Source organism: Pseudophryne corroboree, chromosome 8 (assembly GCF_028390025.1).
Source record: "Pseudophryne corroboree isolate aPseCor3 chromosome 8, aPseCor3.hap2, whole genome shotgun sequence".
NCBI lineage: Eukaryota > Metazoa > Chordata > Amphibia > Anura > Myobatrachidae > Pseudophryne > Pseudophryne corroboree.
Window position 1 is genome coordinate 369,004,306 of NC_086451.1, and position 17,061 is coordinate 369,021,366.

At 48.5% G+C, this 17,061-nt stretch overlaps 1 protein-coding gene and 1 long non-coding RNA gene across 5 annotated transcripts in view; one reads left to right on the forward strand and one right to left on the reverse strand.

Annotated features, from left to right (window-relative positions):
- The window catches only part of LOC134949151 (uncharacterized), a 51,735-nt gene extending 38,743 nt beyond the window's left edge, over positions 1 to 12,992 (reverse strand). Inside the window, exon 1 of the long non-coding RNA XR_010183115.1 lies at positions 12,774 to 12,992. This is a non-coding gene — a long non-coding RNA (uncharacterized LOC134949151). The remainder of the gene's footprint in view (positions 1 to 12,773) is intronic.
- Positions 12,880 to 17,061, forward strand: part of LOC134949149 (SLAIN motif-containing protein-like) — a 79,614-nt gene continuing 75,432 nt past the window's right edge. For 2 of the 4 annotated variants that reach the window (XM_063937561.1, XM_063937564.1), the window contains exon 1: positions 13,069 to 13,151. The gene's annotated coding sequence lies outside the window, so the exon portion shown is untranslated. Of the gene's footprint in view, positions 13,033 to 13,068; positions 13,152 to 16,832; positions 16,858 to 17,061 lie in introns of those variants that run through there. The other 2 variants (XM_063937563.1, XM_063937562.1) reach the window with 2 other exon arrangements.

A 17,061-nucleotide genomic window follows, 5' to 3' on the forward strand; every position in this document is an offset into this window, starting at 1 on the left:
AAATTCAGGAACGAAGAGACGATCTGCAGGAGTGACTTTGGGAGCCTGCTGCTGAAGCTGGACTAGCTGTGTAAATAAATCCTGTGTGAGGCCAGCCCGGATGACAGACGATGGAACTATGGGGGTGGTAGCCGGGTGGTTGTTGTGAACCGGAAGAAAACAACGTGACAGGGCATCGGCCTTTGTATTCTTGGAACCGGGCCTGAAGGTGATAATAAACCTGAAACGAGTAAAAAACAACGCCCAACGTGCCTGTCGAGCATTAAGCCGTTTAGCTGACTCAATATACTGCAGGTTCTTGTGGTCAGTAAACACCGTAATGGTATGCCTAGCTCCTTCCAGCCAATGCCTCCACTCCTTGAAAGCCCATTTAACTGCCAACAATTCTCGATTACCAACATCATAGTTGGATTCTGCGGAGGAGAATTTCCTGGACATGAAGGCACATGGGTGTAATTCCTGAGACTCCGGGTCTTCCTGAGAAAGGAAAGCCCCCACTCCAACCTCTGAGGCATCTACCTCGACAATAAAGGGGAGCTCCGGGTTAGGGTGTCTGAGCACTGGAGCTGAGACAAAAGCCTGCTTTTAAGGCCAGAAATGCAGACTTGGCTTCAGGCGACCAATTGGAAGGGTCCGCTCCTTTTTTAGTCAATGCTACTATAGGAGAAACCAAATCAGAGAAGGTATGAATAAAACGCCTATAGTAATTTGCAAACCCTAAAAAGCGCTGAATTGCTTTTAAGTTCGTGGGTTGTGCCCAATTTAGGATGGCCTGGAGTTTTTTTGGTTCCATGAAAAACCCCTTAGGAGAAATAATATACCCCAGGAAGGACACTTCTGTGATGTGGAAATCACATTTCTCCAGTTTGGCGTATAAATGATTTTCCCGTAACTTCTGAAGGACCAGTCGCACATGGGTAATATGTTGTTCTAAAGACTCGGAGTAAATCAAAATGTCGTCTAAATAAACGACCACGAACTTTCCTAGAAAGTCGCGAAGGACGTCGTTAATGAGATCTTGAAATACAGCAGGAGCATTTGACAGCCCAACGGCATCACCAGGTATTCATAATGTCCCGACTGTGTGCTGAAAGCCGTCTTCCACTCATCCCCAGATTTAATTCGGATGAGATTGTAAGCCCCTCTAAGATCGATCTTGGAAAAGATAACGGCAGTCCGGAGCTGATCAAATAGTACTGAAATCAGTGGCAAGGGGTAGGTGTTTTTAACAGAGATTTTATTCAAAGCCCGAAAATCAATACATGGTCTGAGCGACCCATCTTTTTTCTCAACAAAAAAGAACCCTGCACTCAATGGAGATTTCGAGGGCCTAATGAAACCTTTTTTTAGGCTCTCCTGTACATAATCATTCATTGCCGTAGTTTCCGGCCCAGACAGGGCATATAGTCTCCCCTTAGGTAAAGAGGCACCGGGAACTAAGTCAATAGCGCAGTCATAGGACCGATGAGGAGGCAGAATATCCGCATTACCCTTGGAGAAAACGTCGGCAAAGTCCTGATATTCCAAAGGAATAAGTTCTGGGGTGACTGCCGCAACCCGGACTGGACGGGAAATACATTCCTTAACACAAAAAGGACCCCATCAGGAAATCTCCCCAGACTGCCAATCTATGGTGGGATTATGAAAGGCAAGCCAGGAGTGATCCAGAACTACGGGGACAGCCGGACAATGGGTAAGGTAAAATTCGATTTTCTCTGAATGTAGGGCCCCCACTGTCAGTTGTATTGGAGGTGTGCGGTGAGTGATTACCCCATTAGAAAGCGGACCACCATCCAAGCCGTGCATGGTGATACGTTTATCCATAGGTATCTGTGGAACGCCCAAAGCCTGAGCCCAACCAAGATCCATGAAATTTCCCGCAGCTCCACTGTCAACGAAGGCCGACACCAACGAACTGAGGCTACCAAAGGAAATTTTTACAGGAACTAATAAGGAATCATTAGAGGAGATTAACTGCAGACCCAAGTGAACCCCCTCACTATTCACTTGGTCAGAGCGTTTCCCTGCTTATTCGGGCAATTACGTGCGATATGTCTCTTGCCACCACAATACAAGCAAAGACCAGAATTTAGCCTTCTGGTTCTTTCCTCTGGGGACAGCCGGGAGAGACCCATTTGCATGGGCTCCTCGACGTCCTCAGGGAAAGTATACACACATGGACTAGGCCTGAAACTAGCTCCTCTTTCAGCCCTCCGCTCCCGGAGACGACGATCAATTTTAATAGCAAGCTCCATGAGTTTGTCTAGAGTCTCTGGAGCGGGGTACTGAAGGAGACTGTCTTTAATAACTTCAGACAAACCGAGGCGAAACTGACTGCGCAGGGCCGGGTCATTCCAGCCACAGTCGTTCGACCAACGGCGAAACTCGGTACAATACGCCTCTGCTGGATTTTTCCCTTGCTTAAGTGCACACAGGTGGCTCTCAGCCGACGCTTCTCTATCAGGGTCATCATACAAAAGGCCTAAGGACTTAAAAAAGGCATCTACAGATAGCAAGGCAACATCATCGGCTTTTAGCCCAAAAGCCCAGGTTTGTGGATCGCCTTGTAGTAATGACATCACAATCCTGACCCGTTGAGACTCAGTACCAGAGGATCGGGGCCTTAAACGAAAATAAAGCTTACAAGCTTCCTTGAAATTAAAAAAATCCTTTCGGTTACCCGAAAAACGGTCAGGTAGATGCATCTTTGGTTCTGGAATCATACTCGGGGAGGCTCGCAAAAGATCTTCCTGCGATTTCACCCGAAGAGTAAGATCCTGAACCATCTGAGTTAGTTCCTGAATCTGGTTGGCCAAAAGCTGGCTGGGATTCGGTCCTAATACTGCCGGATTCATGAGGCCGAATTTCAAAGCCCACCAAATACAAATAACTTTTTTTTTTTTTTTCTGTGTGTGTTTTTGGGCCGGTGATAATGTTACGTTCCTGATGCTCAGAACTAGAAAGATGTTGCGAAGTGAGTCCAGAGCACCAGGACGTGACGCTGAAATAGGGAGGGAACGGGAATAGCCCCTAGCACCCTACCTCCGTTGTTTTACCCGTGTGGTCAGTTCACGCCTGAGTGACTATGGTTTCTTGGGCCCACGGCAGCCGCGTTTGAAGGGCGGATTAGGTCTGCCCAACTCCGATGCCCCCAGGTCTTAGAGTGAGAACCGAGACAGGATAATAACAAGGGGACCTCTAACTAAAGCAAACAGAAGCTAGGGGCTACTAACTACCCTAAAACTAAAAATATGTGCGGCACGCCGCCAAAGGAAAAGTACAACAAAAGATATCACTGTCCACTCCCCCACACGGCACCGCCGAGTTCCGGGGAGGACAGTGAAAAGCGGAAACCTCCGCAAAAACCACCAATACAAAAAAGTACCAAAAGGACTAAGCGGCCTAGGCCGCAACACGCGGCAGAAGCCGCTACTCATGAAACCGGAAGAGAACCCCAACAAACGAGAACCCCCAGATGACTGCAACAGGTTCACTTGAACAGGAAGGATTCCCAGGACCGGCTTCAGAACTCCAGGACTCAGGAGCACAGGGAGCAGGATCGACCAGATACAGCTGACCAGGAACAGACGTTACAAGGCAGGAACAGCATACAGGAAGCTATCACCGGCGTCTGTGCCAGGTAGTGAGGGAGAATATAACAGGGAGCCCTCCAATAGCTGCAGCGAAGCTTAATTAGTAATGTCGTGCAGCTTCCCTGCTGCACGACCAGAGCTAACAGGTGTATTGATTGATAGGTAGCAACGGGGAACACGGTTCGTCTGTGGCGTCCCCGTTGCCAAGGGTCCGGCGGCTACGCGCGCACGGCGTCCCAGCGTAACCAGGGACCCGGCGGCTCAGCGCGTGCGGCGTCCTGGCGTTGCCAGGGACCCGGCGGCTCAGCGCGCGCGGCGTCCTGGCGTTACCAGGGACCCGGCGGCTCAGCGCGCACGGCGTCCTGGCATTGCTAGGCGCCGGGTGGGCAGGAGGGGAGGTGCGGCGGCCGTGAGCGTCGCTCGGAAGCAGACCGAGCGGCGCCGCGGACCGCGGCACCTAACAGTATTGATGTATTTTCCAATTGGGTAGAAGCGTTCCCTGCTGCCACAAATACTGCTACGTTCACTGCAAAGAAAATTGTGCAGGAATTTGTGTGTAGATATGGTATCCCTAGAATAATTGAAAGCGATAGGGGTACCCATTTTACAGGTGAAGTCTTTCATGTAATGTGCAAACTGATGGGAATTAATAGCAAGCTGCATACTCCGTACCGACCACAGGCGAGTGCGAAGGTGGAGAGAATGAACAGCACAATTAAGAACAAGCTGAGCAAAGTGATGGCTGAGACTGGATTGTTGTGGCCAGAAGCTTTGCCACTAGTATTGTACAGCATCAGAACCACTCCCAGGTCCCCCCTTAACCTATCACCCATTGAGATTCTTTTTGGCCGACAACCCCATGTAATGATAGACCCCCAGGATGATTTGAAATGCAATAACGAAGTGACTGTAAAATATTTGGTTAGGATGAGCCAGCAGCTGAGGAATCAAAATAGAAATCTAAAGCTGGTGATTCTGACCTACCGAACAGTAATTGTCATGACATTGAACCTGGGGATTATGTAATGATTCGAAATTTTCTACGCTCAGGTTGCCTCATTGACAGATGGGAAGGACCGTACCAAGTCTTGCTAACCAGCACGACAGCATTAAAGGTTGCCGAAAGAGAGACTTGGGTCCACTCATCCCACTGTAAGAAGGTCGCTGACCCAGAGAGAACACGTGACAAAGAGCAGAGTGTAGACAACATCGTATCACTGGAGTGTCTGTTCCGGGAAGGTTGAGAGGCAGTACTGTTGAGACGGCACCTGAGCGCGGAGAACAACAAGACCAGAGGCGGTTGTCGCACCAGTTTTTTTTTATTTTCTCCATTTCCCACTACCCTCCTTCTCTTCTTCTTTTTCTCCCCCCCCCCCCCCCCCATCTTGTTTCCTTTCTCTCCCCTTAACGAGATGGACTTACCCCAAGAAACTGCGTTCCGGGTTTTCCTGTTAATCCTGTTGTTGACCAGGACAGTCTGTTTCGGTGAGGGTCCCAGAGATGTCGAGAAAGGATCTGGAATGGGTTCTGACGGCGGGGATGGATTTGTAGAATCTCAAGAGCAACACATCACTCGAGCAAAGGCGAGTATCAGAAAGCGATCTGGTAGTCAGGGAGCTCGGAGGCACTGTGAAGGGTTATTGGCTGAGGAAAATTGCATTTTTAAGAATTGTGAGAACATAGTCGAGGATGGGTGCATCCAGAGATGTCAGTCCAGCCTTAATATCAACATGGACCGTCATCCATTGAGTGATTACCACTCACTAGTGGGTAAGGTCTTAAACCAGACAGAATGCTGGGTGTGCTCACAAGTACCTCAATGTCAGAGCAAGTCAGGATTAGTACCGTACTCTTTAGCAATAGATGAGGTACTCGAATTACGGGGTGGGAGACCGGTGGACAAGAAATTCAATATTTCTAGGCCCCCTAGTTTGAAGCTCCACCAGTATCATGTAGATAGATCCTTATTATGTTTCAATATTTCCAATTACCGAAAACCGGGAAATTGGGAAGTGACGTGGAATAACCAGACAATGGCCTTTTCGCACAGAGCTGATAGGATACCCATAGACTCTGAACTTGTACGCCAAATAGCCAACAGTGGAAGGTATTTCCGGTATAGGTATACTCGAGGAAGCAAGACCATGTGGGTTGGAAAAGTATCGCCAGGGTATTGTGCTCATATCATCCAGCCCGATACTTGTACTGAGCAGATGGGAGAACTAGGGATTGGGTTTTTCACTTGGAAAGTTTGTAATATGGTAATGTCATATTCTGTCCCCTATGTTCTCCCCGATGATGCCTATTTCATATGTGGGAGGAAGGCGTATAAGTGGCTTGCCCCGAACTCAGAGGGATTGTGTTATGTTGGAAGAGTGTTGCCAGAGGTCATGACCATAACCCATGATAAGATGAAAGATGTTCACTGCAGTGCTCAGGCTCCTTATACTCATACTCACTATGAACACATCGTCAAGAGACACCTCATAGAGAGGACAGATCACGTAGCCTCTGATTTGAATCCACCGAGATTCAATTCCTTCTCGCATTAGACATCACCCGTACTGCCAGAGGAATTATAAATTATAGGTATATCCATGCACTAGCGAACTTGATAGATAATATCACTGAGATGTATGACGACACCTTCAGGTATACGGGAAGGGAGTTAAAAGCTTACAAGACGGAACTGATCCAGCACAGGATGGTCCTTAATTATATCACAGCCGTGACGGGTGGGTACTGTGTCACTTTGGCAACTCAGTATGGTGTGAAGTGCTGTACGTATATTACAAACAGCACTGACAACCCCACAGAGATTATCGATCAAAAGATGGATGATATATTGCAGTTGAAGTGGGAGTTCCGGAGGAGACACAACCTTACCCTGACCGCTGTGGGTAATGAACTGACCGGCTGGGTCTCATTGTTGAACCCACGAAATTGGTTCTCAGGATTAGGAGAGTGGGCCCAAAATGTTATTATGAGTGTAGGAAAGTTTCTCCTTTGTATCCTGGGAGTCGTCATAATTATTGGTTTGATATTTAGGTGTGTTCGAATTCTGACGCGGCGCAAGCACGGCACAAATTTGATGAGTTTAAGGAGCGAGGGCATTGTTATAGCAGCAGATTTAATTTACGACCCATCCATAGAAACAGTGTTATGATAAGGATTGCAAATGAATTCCATGGCCTGTTTCTTTCACCCGTTTTTCCTTTGTCTCCCCCTCTGCCAAGATACACCCATCCGGAAAAGACATCAGCCCTACCCAAGAATGTTTATGAAAATGTTATGTGAATGTATTTTAGATATGTGTCTTATCTTCATCTCTACAACCTTCAGTTAATGACACACATAGTCGACAGGTGATATCCACATATACTAGCACTCACATATGTTCCCCCTCCATGTATCATCAACTAAATGTGCACCCCATTTGTTGGAACAAGAAGCCGAAAAGAGCTCGGTAGTGTTTGTAGGCCCACTTACAGACCCTTAATATGGGATAAGAAGGATTTAATGTATACTTCGCAATACCTCGAAGTTTATCTAAAACATATACGGCACGATGATACATGCCCCTCAGACATGGATTCATACATACATGCTTTTTTACTATCCCACTAGGTCATACATTTCCCACCTACAACTCTCCTCCGACCATCCAATCGTCTGTAGATATTGTATTGATATTTTTCTGTTTAATGATTAGATAGTGGCAGTTATTGGTGACTGCCAAAGGGTGGACTGTCAAAGTCGAAAAATATTGAAGAACACACAGCACGTATAAACTGCACACACATGCCCACTGCGCGTGCACTTGTTCTGCAGTGCGTGCACATGTACGCACTTTGCGTATGGTCGCTCCCGCGGCCCTGCGCATCGGCGCGTGGTATGGGTATTTACGGCAGAGTTTGTGTACGCATGGAGGGCCATCAGAACACATTACATATTTAATCCAAATAGTGCACAATGTACACATAGTCTCCTTGCACCACATCAGAAAGTTATAGCTGTTTAAATGGTTGCAGAACAAAGGGATTCACCTTTACAGGATAAGAAGGGACAGACTAAGGTTATAAGGTGGTATTTGGTATCCAGCTGTAGGGTATTTTAAGGGAAACATTCCGGTGTTGGTCTGCGGAAGATCGCATGTTCCTGCGGATAGTTATGTGCAGAAGCAGAATATAGATATAAACTGTATTTACTGTATATTATGTATGCGGCGGGAATCCAGAGGAGACCACCCACAAGAGCAGTTGAGAAAGACATTGCCTACCTTTTCAAATCAACCTATGACCTCTCCTGTACTGTAAAGGTGCATCCCTGTGTCCAATGGACAAAGGGATTACAGTATCCATTGTATTGCTTTTGGAAGACTTGTATAAATAAAGCCTGCTGCAGAGCGGCCAGTCACAAGACTCACAACGTTATCTATTTGATTACGGAGGACTGGACCAGGAAGCGCACGCGAATATTCTGACGTATGTACATTGACCTGTAGCCATTATTCTGTTATATATATTGTTTGTATTGTAGTGTATAATTTGTATTGTAAACCCCCTTTCAGAAATAATCCACTGTGGTGTCGTAACCCAGCGGTTAATCACAATTGGTGTCATGTGCTCATTGCCCTGCTAAGGTTTAAAGTGTATTATTATTGTTATTATTGCATTGCATTGCTGTAGAAGGTTTTAAGTGTATCTCTGGGTGTGTACGCGCTGAGAGTACTTTGTACCATCAGCGCGGCGTGTGTACGCAAAGTCCGTACACTGTACGGGACTCTGTCCGCAAATAGCGTAAAAGGTGCGGAGAGTGTGAACTAAGTATAGCGGCCGCAGCGGCTAAAGGTTTAAAGTGTATTGACGGTGTGTTTAAGGTATAGCTTCTATTCCTGTAAAGATAATCAACATTATCACTGTCAACCATGCTGGGGCCTTAGCGCACTGCGAGCGACAACGCACGACCAGATCTGCACATGTGCTGTGCCTGCTCCTACGCAGGTCTTTAAACATTTACGTAAATCTCTGAATCAGGCCCTCTATGTGTAAACAAAATACCTCCCTGTTCTGTAATATCTATGATTATTATTTTCTTTTAACTTTAGCTGGGATATATCGCACCAAAATGCTGTTTTGGTGCGATATATCGCTTGGCGGTGTGTACCCAGGACTGCGCGCTCCCACGGTCGCATGCGAGAGACGCTTGGTTTGATGTGCTGAACATCAAAGCAAGCGTCCATCACTAGTGTCCTGTGTTATGTTAATGAAGGATGGAAGATGGTCGTTCCGTCTTTCATTAAGATCGCTCCAGTGTGTACGGTGCATTCTGGGCTAAAGGGGAATCCCCGTCGCTCTAGGCTGTACCCAGCAGACACTGGGCAACCTCAGCTACTTAGCAATTAGCACTGTATCGCTGATTGCTAATTAGGGGAGATCTCCAGTGCATACACACTGAACGATATCGATGTACGATAAGGGAGCGAAGGTGTTGGGAGCTGGCGCTGCAGCCGGATAAGGGGAGGGGCGCCAGGCGGCCCGCGGGCCAACAGCAAGTAGCCAGGGGGTAAGGGGGAGGTTGTCGGTGGGTAAGCCGGTCCCCCTTTCAGCACCTGGCCGGCCGTGCTGGCCAGTAGAATTTAACAAGGTTAATTGCTGGGAAGGGGGGCAGCGGTGGTATATAGCAGATGGCTGGAGGGGAGTGAGCTCTCTTACATCGCTGCCCCAGCCAGGACACCCACCCACCCAGCCCTCTGAAGAAAAAAGTAGGGGTGCTAGCCAGGCGTAAGGCCAGATGAGCAGGCAGTTGTGGAAAATGTATACATTTTTATGATTGTGTCATCACATGTAATATGGTAACAGTGTGCTTTGCATTTAGGAGAAAACAAATGAATAGACAATGGAAATGAAAAAAATAAAAATAAAATAAAATAAAATAAACAATTTTCTTTTTGGTACTTGTATTGCTTATTGAAGTGGATGTTAATTGATATTTTCTTGTCACTGTATGTACGCGGGGAGGGAACGATGCACAAGCCAGGATGAGTAGGGGATTGTCAGAATGCCTTGTATATTCACCAACAGGTGGCCGCACGCCTGGTTCCAGCAATAATGCAGCATGGGCCATACGGATTGCGCGCCAGGTGAGGGTGTTGTGCAGATGGTAGCTGGTCCCAAATGGTAGGGGGCATGGTCACATACCTACAAGGTTGGGACGGGCACGCTCCAGGTGGTTTCAGTGGTGAGAGACCTTTTGTGTGCACCACTTCCCTTTCCTTGCCCTGCAATTGTTTTGTTGTGATTGTGTTATTGAAATAAAGCTGTGACCAATATTTTATTGCCCAGTTCACGTGGTCTTGTCTCAGTTATTTGGCTGGCAACAAGGCGGGTTGCCGGTAAGTTGGCCTCTCCATCCTTAAGGGAGCGAAGGTGCTGCGAACTGTCACCGCAGCCGGATAAGGGGAGGGGCGCCAGGAGGTCCAACAGCAAGTAGCCAGGGGGTAAGGGGGAGGTTGCCAGTGGGCAAGCTGGTCCCCTTTTCAGCACCTGGCCGGCCGTGCTGGCCAGTAGAATTTAACAAGGTTAATTGCTGGGAAGGGGGGCAGCGGTGGTATATAGCAGCTGGCTGGAGGGGAGTGAGCTCTCTTACATCGCTGCCCCAGCCAGGACACCCACCCACCCAGCCCTCTGAACAAAAAAGGAGGGGTTCTAGCCAGGCGTAAGGCCAGAGAAGCAGGCAGCTGTGGAAAATGTATACATTTTTATGATTGTGTCATCACATGTAATATGGTAACAGTGTGCTTTGCATTTAAGAGAAAACAAATGAATAGACAATGGAAATGAAAAACAAAAAAACACACAAAAATAAATAAAAATAAAAAAATAAACAATTTTCTTTTTGGTACTTGTATTGCTTATTGAAGTGGATGTTAATTGATATTTTCTTGTCACTGTATGTACGCGGGGAGGGAATGATGCACAAGCCAGGATGAGTAGGGGATTGTCAGAATGCCTTGTATATTCACCAATAGGTGGCTGCACGCCTGGTTCCAGCAATAATGCGGCATGGGCCATATGGGTTGCTCGCCAGGTGAGGGTGTTGTGCAGATGGTAGCTGGTCCCAAATGGTAGGGGGCATGGTCACATACCTACAAGGTTGGGACGGGCACGCTCCAGGTGGTTTCAGTGGTGAGAGACCTTTTGTGTGCACCACTCCCCTTTCCTTGCCCTGCAATTGTTTTGTTGTGATTGTGTTATGGAAATAAAGCTGTGACCGATATTTTATTGCCCAATTCACGTGGTCTTGTCTCAGTTATTTGGCTGGCAACAAGGCAGGTTGCCGGTAAGTCGGCCTCTCCATCCTTAAGGGAGCGAAGGTGCTGGGAACTGGCACTGCAGCCGGATAAGGGGAGGGGCGCCAGGCGTCCCAACAGCAAGTAGCCAGGGGGTAAGGGGGAGGTTGTTGGTGGGCAAGCCGGTCCCCCTTTTCAGCACCTGGCCGGCTGCGCTGCCCAGTAGAATTTATCAAGGTTAATTGCTGGGAAGGGGGGCAGCGGTGGTATATAGCCAGTAGCGGATCTTGCCACGGGCAAGCAGGACTTTTGCCATCCGGAGGGCGCTGCACCATGGCAAGATCCGCTGCTGCTGCGCCGCTGCCCGCTGTGAAGGGAAACTAGACGCCTTCGTGGAGAGGACCTTTACTGTAATGATGTGCGGTGCGCGTTGACGTCATCGCGCACCACACAGCAAAGGTCCTCTCCACGAAGGGAACTAGACGCGTAGCGTCTAGTTTTCCTTCGTGGAGAGGACCTTTGCTGTGCGGTGCGCACATCATTTCAGCGGCACTACTACAGTACAGGGGGCGTAACTGACCATGCCCCCTGTATTAAGCCACGCCCCCTATTGCCGCCCGGGGCGCAAAAATCCCCTGAACCGGCCCTGTATATAGCAGCTGGCTGGAGGGGAGTGAGCTCTCTTACATCGCTGCCCCAGCCAGGACACCCACCCACCCAGCCCTCTGAACAAAAAAGTAGGGGTTCTAGCCAAGCATAAGGCCAGAGGAGCAGGCAGTTGTGGAAAAACAAAAACAAAAATAAATAAATAAATAAAAATAAACAATTTTCTTTTTGGTACTTGTATTGCTTATTGAAGTGGATATTAATTGACATTTTCTTGTCACTGTATGTACGCGGGGAGTGAGCGGTGCACAAGCCAGGATAAGTAGGGGATTGTCAGAATGCCTCGCATATTCACCAACAGGTGGCGCACGCCTGGTTCCAGCAATAATGTAGCATGGGCCATACGGGTTGCACGCCAGGTGAGGGTGTTGTGCAGATGGTAGCCGGTCCTAAATGGTAGGGGGCGTGGTCACGTACCTACAAGGTTGGGACGGGCACGCCCCAGGTGGTTTCAGTGGTGAGAAACCTTTTGTGTGCACCACTCCCCTTTCCTTGCCCTGCGATTGTTTTGTTGTGATTGTGTTATGGAAATAAAGCTGTGACTGATATTTTATTGCCCAATTCACTTGGTCTCGTCTCAGTTATTTGGTTGGCAACAAGGCGGGTCACCGGTAAGTCGCCTCACCATCCTTATCGTTCAGTGACGTCGTCCCCCTCACTCCCTGAACATGCAGCTCAAAGATATTAACATTGAGCTGCATGTTCGGTAGATAATGGATGAACGAGAACAACCCATGGGTGCGCGCATTGTTCATCCATACACATTGATCACATCATATTGTTATCATTTATATTGTTAGTTCAGATCTGCCAGTGTGTATGCGGCTTTAGGCCTATTCAGAGCTGGGCAGGGCACGTAGGATCTGGGCGTCCAGTGGCAAACTGCGTCCTTCTACCAGCATTACAATGTTTTAACACGGGGGTGCAAGAGAAAACTTGAGATTTGAGAACTACCATATGCGCCCCACCTGTGCCCAGCTGGTAATTTCAGCGATGCCCAAGAGAGAGATGTAGCAAACCTTCTAAAGAGAGTGTTGCCCACAACAACAACAACAACAAGTATCTTTTATCAACCAACCTGGCCTTCATACTTCTATGACTGTTTATTACCCAGTTTTGTTATATCATTGTTATTTCCAATTGTAAAGCGCAACGGTCGGAATTTGCTGCGCTATATAAGAAACTGTTAATAAATAAATAAATACATAAATAAATAAATAAACCTCCCAGTCCCCTCTGTGTGACGCTCCGTCACGCCTCGCCCCGCCTCTCTCCATCTCAGCACGCCCCGTTTCTTTATGTTTACTCGCCCTGCCCCGCCCCTCCCTTAGTTGTTTCTCTGTGCTCTGGCATGGCACGCCCTCTCCTTCCCCTCTACGGGGCGGAGCTCGGGGCTGCTGTCGGTGCCGCGCAATGTTGAGGAGTGCGCGCTCCCGCTGGATGCTGCAGCTGTGCTGCTTCTGGTGGTGATGTGATAGCGAGGTAAGGAGCGCGCCCGGTGACAGGTGCCCGGGGTGGGGGAAGAGGAGAGGAGAGCCGGGCGGGCGACAGGAGGAAGGGGCCGCCGCCGAATCGGCATGGACAGGGCACTACATACCGAGGTAGGATTTGGGGAGAGAATGAGCCGTTATATGGCTCCCCCAGGGGGTGATATGGGATCTCCGGCAGTTCGCTTTTGTCTCCGTGTGTGGCGGCGGCGCCGCTGGTGTCTCCCGGTGGCCAGGCCCTTTCCGTCTCACTCGTTGTCTGTAGCGCTCTAACCTGAGGCACCTTATGTACCGTATACCGCCCGGCTTAGCTCCAGTACCGGGGAGTGCAGGGGCAGTGCATCCAGTGCACTGCCAGGACCTCCACCCTATAGTGGGAAATGCATCCAGGCACCACTGCTCCGACCTCCACCCTACAGGGGCAATGTAGCCAGAGCACTGCTCGGACCTCCATCCTGTAGGGACAATGCATCCAGGGCACTGCTCGGACCTCCATCCTGTAGGGACAATGCATCCAGGGCACTGCTCGGACCTCCATCCTGTAGGGACAATGCATCCAGGGCACTGCTCGGACCTCCATCCTGTAGGGACAATGCATCCAGGGCACTGCTCGGACCTCCATCCTGTAGGGACAATGCATCCAGGGTACTGCTAGGACCTCCATCCTATAGGGACAATACATCCAGGGCACTGCTAGGACCTCCATCCTATAGGGACAATACATCCAGGGCACTGCTAGGACCTCCATCCTATAGGGACAATACATCCAGGGCACTGCTAGGACCTCCATCCTATAGGGACAATGCATCCAGGGCACTGCTCGGACCTCCATCCTGTAGGGACAATGCATCCAGGGCACTGCTCGGACCTCCATCCTATAGGGACAATACATCCAGGGCACTGCTCGGACCTCCATCCTATAGGGGCAATGTATCCAGAGCACTGCTAGGATATTCACCCTATAGGGAAAAATGCATCCAGGGTACTGCTAGGACCTCCATCCTATAGGGACAATACATCCAGGGCACTGCTAGGACCTCCATCCTATAGGGACAATACGTCCAGGGTACTACTAATACCTCCACCCTATAGGGACAATGCATCCAGGGCACTGCTAATCCCTACACCCTATACGGACAATGCATTCAGGGCACTGCTAGAACCTCCACCCTATAGTGGGAAATGCATCCAAGCAGCACTGCTCAGACCTCCACCCTATAGGGGCACTGTATCCAGGGCACTGCTAGGATATTCACCCTATAGGAACAATGCATACAGGGCACTGCTCGGACCTCCATCCTATAGGGGCAATGCATACAGGGCACTGCTCGGACCTCCATCCTATAGGGACAATGCATACAGGACACTGCTAGGACTTCCACCCTAGGGACATTGCATCCAAGGCAGGGCTAAGGACCTCCACCCTAAAGGAACAGTGTATCCAGGGCACTGCTAGGACCTTCACCCTACAGACACAATAGATACAGGGCACTACTAGGACCTCCACCCTATAGGGACAGTGCATCCAGGGCACTGCTAGGACCTTCACTCCTCAGGAACAGTGTATACATGGTACAAGTCAGGACCACTACCATGCAAGGATGGGCCATCAAGGGTACGGCTAGGACTTTATTATGCAAGGATAGTGTATCCATTGCACTGCTGGGATGTCTGATGTGTAAGGACAATGGGGGGTCATTCCGCGTTGATTGCTCGCTAGCAGTTTTTAGCAGCCGTGCAAATGTTATGCCGCCGCCCACTGGGGAGTGTATTTTAGCTTAGCAAAAGTGCGAACGCATGTGCAGCCGAGCTCTGCAAAAACAGTTTGTGCAGTTTCAGAGTAGCTCTGAACCTACTCAGCGCTTGCGATCACTTCAGCCTATTTGTGTCCGGATTTGTCGTCATACAACCGCCCAGCCACGCCTGCGTTTTTTCAGACACGCCTGCGTTTTTGCAAACACTCCCTGAAAACGGTCAGTTGACACCCAGAAACGCCCCCTTCCTGTCAATCTTCTTGTGGCCGTCAGTGCGAAGGAAAACTTCGCTAGAACCTGTGCACAACCACAAAGAGCTTTGTACCCGTACGTCACGTATGCGCATTGCGGGCCATACACATGTGCATAAATGCCGTTTTTTCACCTGATCGCTTGCTGCAGATTTTCACAGCGCAGCGATCAGCTCTGAATGACCCCCAATATCAGATGCTAAGACACTTGCTTTGCAGTGATGATACCTTATGTTGGGTTACATTATCAACAAGTGCCATGTTTGAAATTGCACCATACTCGGGTACTTATAAAGGGGGGTAATTTCTACTCAATCTGGCTAGATTGCTTAGAAATTAAGCACGGATCTCTCTGTGTATATGCCCCATAGCGATGCGCAGCTCTGCGCGTTGCTGACGCCAGTACTAGATTGGCCTGCATGCAGACACAATCTAGTAGATCCGCTCACTCTGTGCTAGAACGCTCAGCAGACATCTTCCCGTTTGTACTCCCCTTAAGAGTCTGTCTTCCGAGAGTTATTATGGTTAGTCCATTTCTTATGTCCAGCAGTTGCCATGCTACTTAGAGCCATATTTGACAATACCAGTCCATATGATCACCCCATTGCCATTTTATCCCATCCAGATGGTAGATTACTTGAGTGATAAGTATTCACAATTCAGGGGCTGCCCTGTTGCCTGATCATTTATGACTTTCTCCATGATTATGTAGGCTTATTATTTCATACCCTCCAACATTTTACACCTACAAATCGGTGCAAATTAGGAAAGGAGGTGTGGCCACAGGTAAAGGTGTGGCCATACCCCTTTTCTTATACTTTCAATGGAACTTTGGAGAGCCAAAAATCGGTACAGACCATAAAAAAAGTTACTGTGCCTGCTAAAAAGGTACAGTTGGAGGGTATGTTATTTTGCCATATCACCCCTAGATTCCCATCCTGCTCTTATTTATAGCATGTGTGTGGAAAAAGCCTAGGTCGGTGCTAGGGTCCGCCGTCATGTTTAGTCAATATTAATGCCTGTGTCGATATTGCCCCACGCTGCATATATTGCTTTTACCAGTGGTCGAAATCGATAGCTGCAGGTGTCTGAATGGTCAGTGCCACTGACCATTCATACATTTTCCTGCATATCGACGTGCTATCTTATAGATAGCAGCGCCGAGATAGGCGGCCGCATAGGGACGCCCCTGTCATTCAACCCCGCACCGCCGCTGAAATACATGGGGGAGAAGCGGTATCAGTGCGTATAACGTGCGCTGATACCACTTCTCTCCCATAGCGACGATTGATACTTCTACCCCCTGAGTTACAACAAATTTGTACATGTATCTTTTTATTAAATAAGCCCCATAATGGTATTTCTTTTGGTTTCAAATGCTAGTAATATAACCTTTTGGGTTCCGCATAAAAGGAATTTAATACTGAAGTGAACCTAGTTTTGTTCTTTTTCTCTTCACCTACAGCAATACGTAAGTTTGAGAATGCGTGTTTTCTTGTGGTACCCTGTGTCTCACATCTGTGTTCTATGGGTGCTAGCTTATATCTATACCCCGTACAGATAAGATTGAGGTGTACTAGAACTGCCCGATATACATATGGCATAACTTGGGTGTGCAGCCTTATCGCATACAGTATGTAATATACATTTATTGCTGTTTGATGTAGATCTACTCTGTAATGAGTTTATGCCATAGACTCCTTGGAATTGACTGTTTACGTTGTAGTTGACATAGCATTACTGAAGTGCAGCTATTTTATTATTTACCTCTTCCTCATATCATTTCGCAGGTGGATAGTTCTGTGGTTGCCTCTGGTAAGAAACGTCGGATGAAGCACTTCGGGCTAGTACTTTAATATAATTTATAGTTTGTGTGTCCGTGAAAGGAAAGGTTCTAGTTGCAGACTGCGAGGGGCTTGGTTCTCTGAAGTTGTTGTCCCTCTGCAGAAGCTCCTGCGGTCTGGAGGAAGTAGGTGGTAATTGTGTCGGACTGGTCACTGCTCCGTGGGGAGCTTTTCT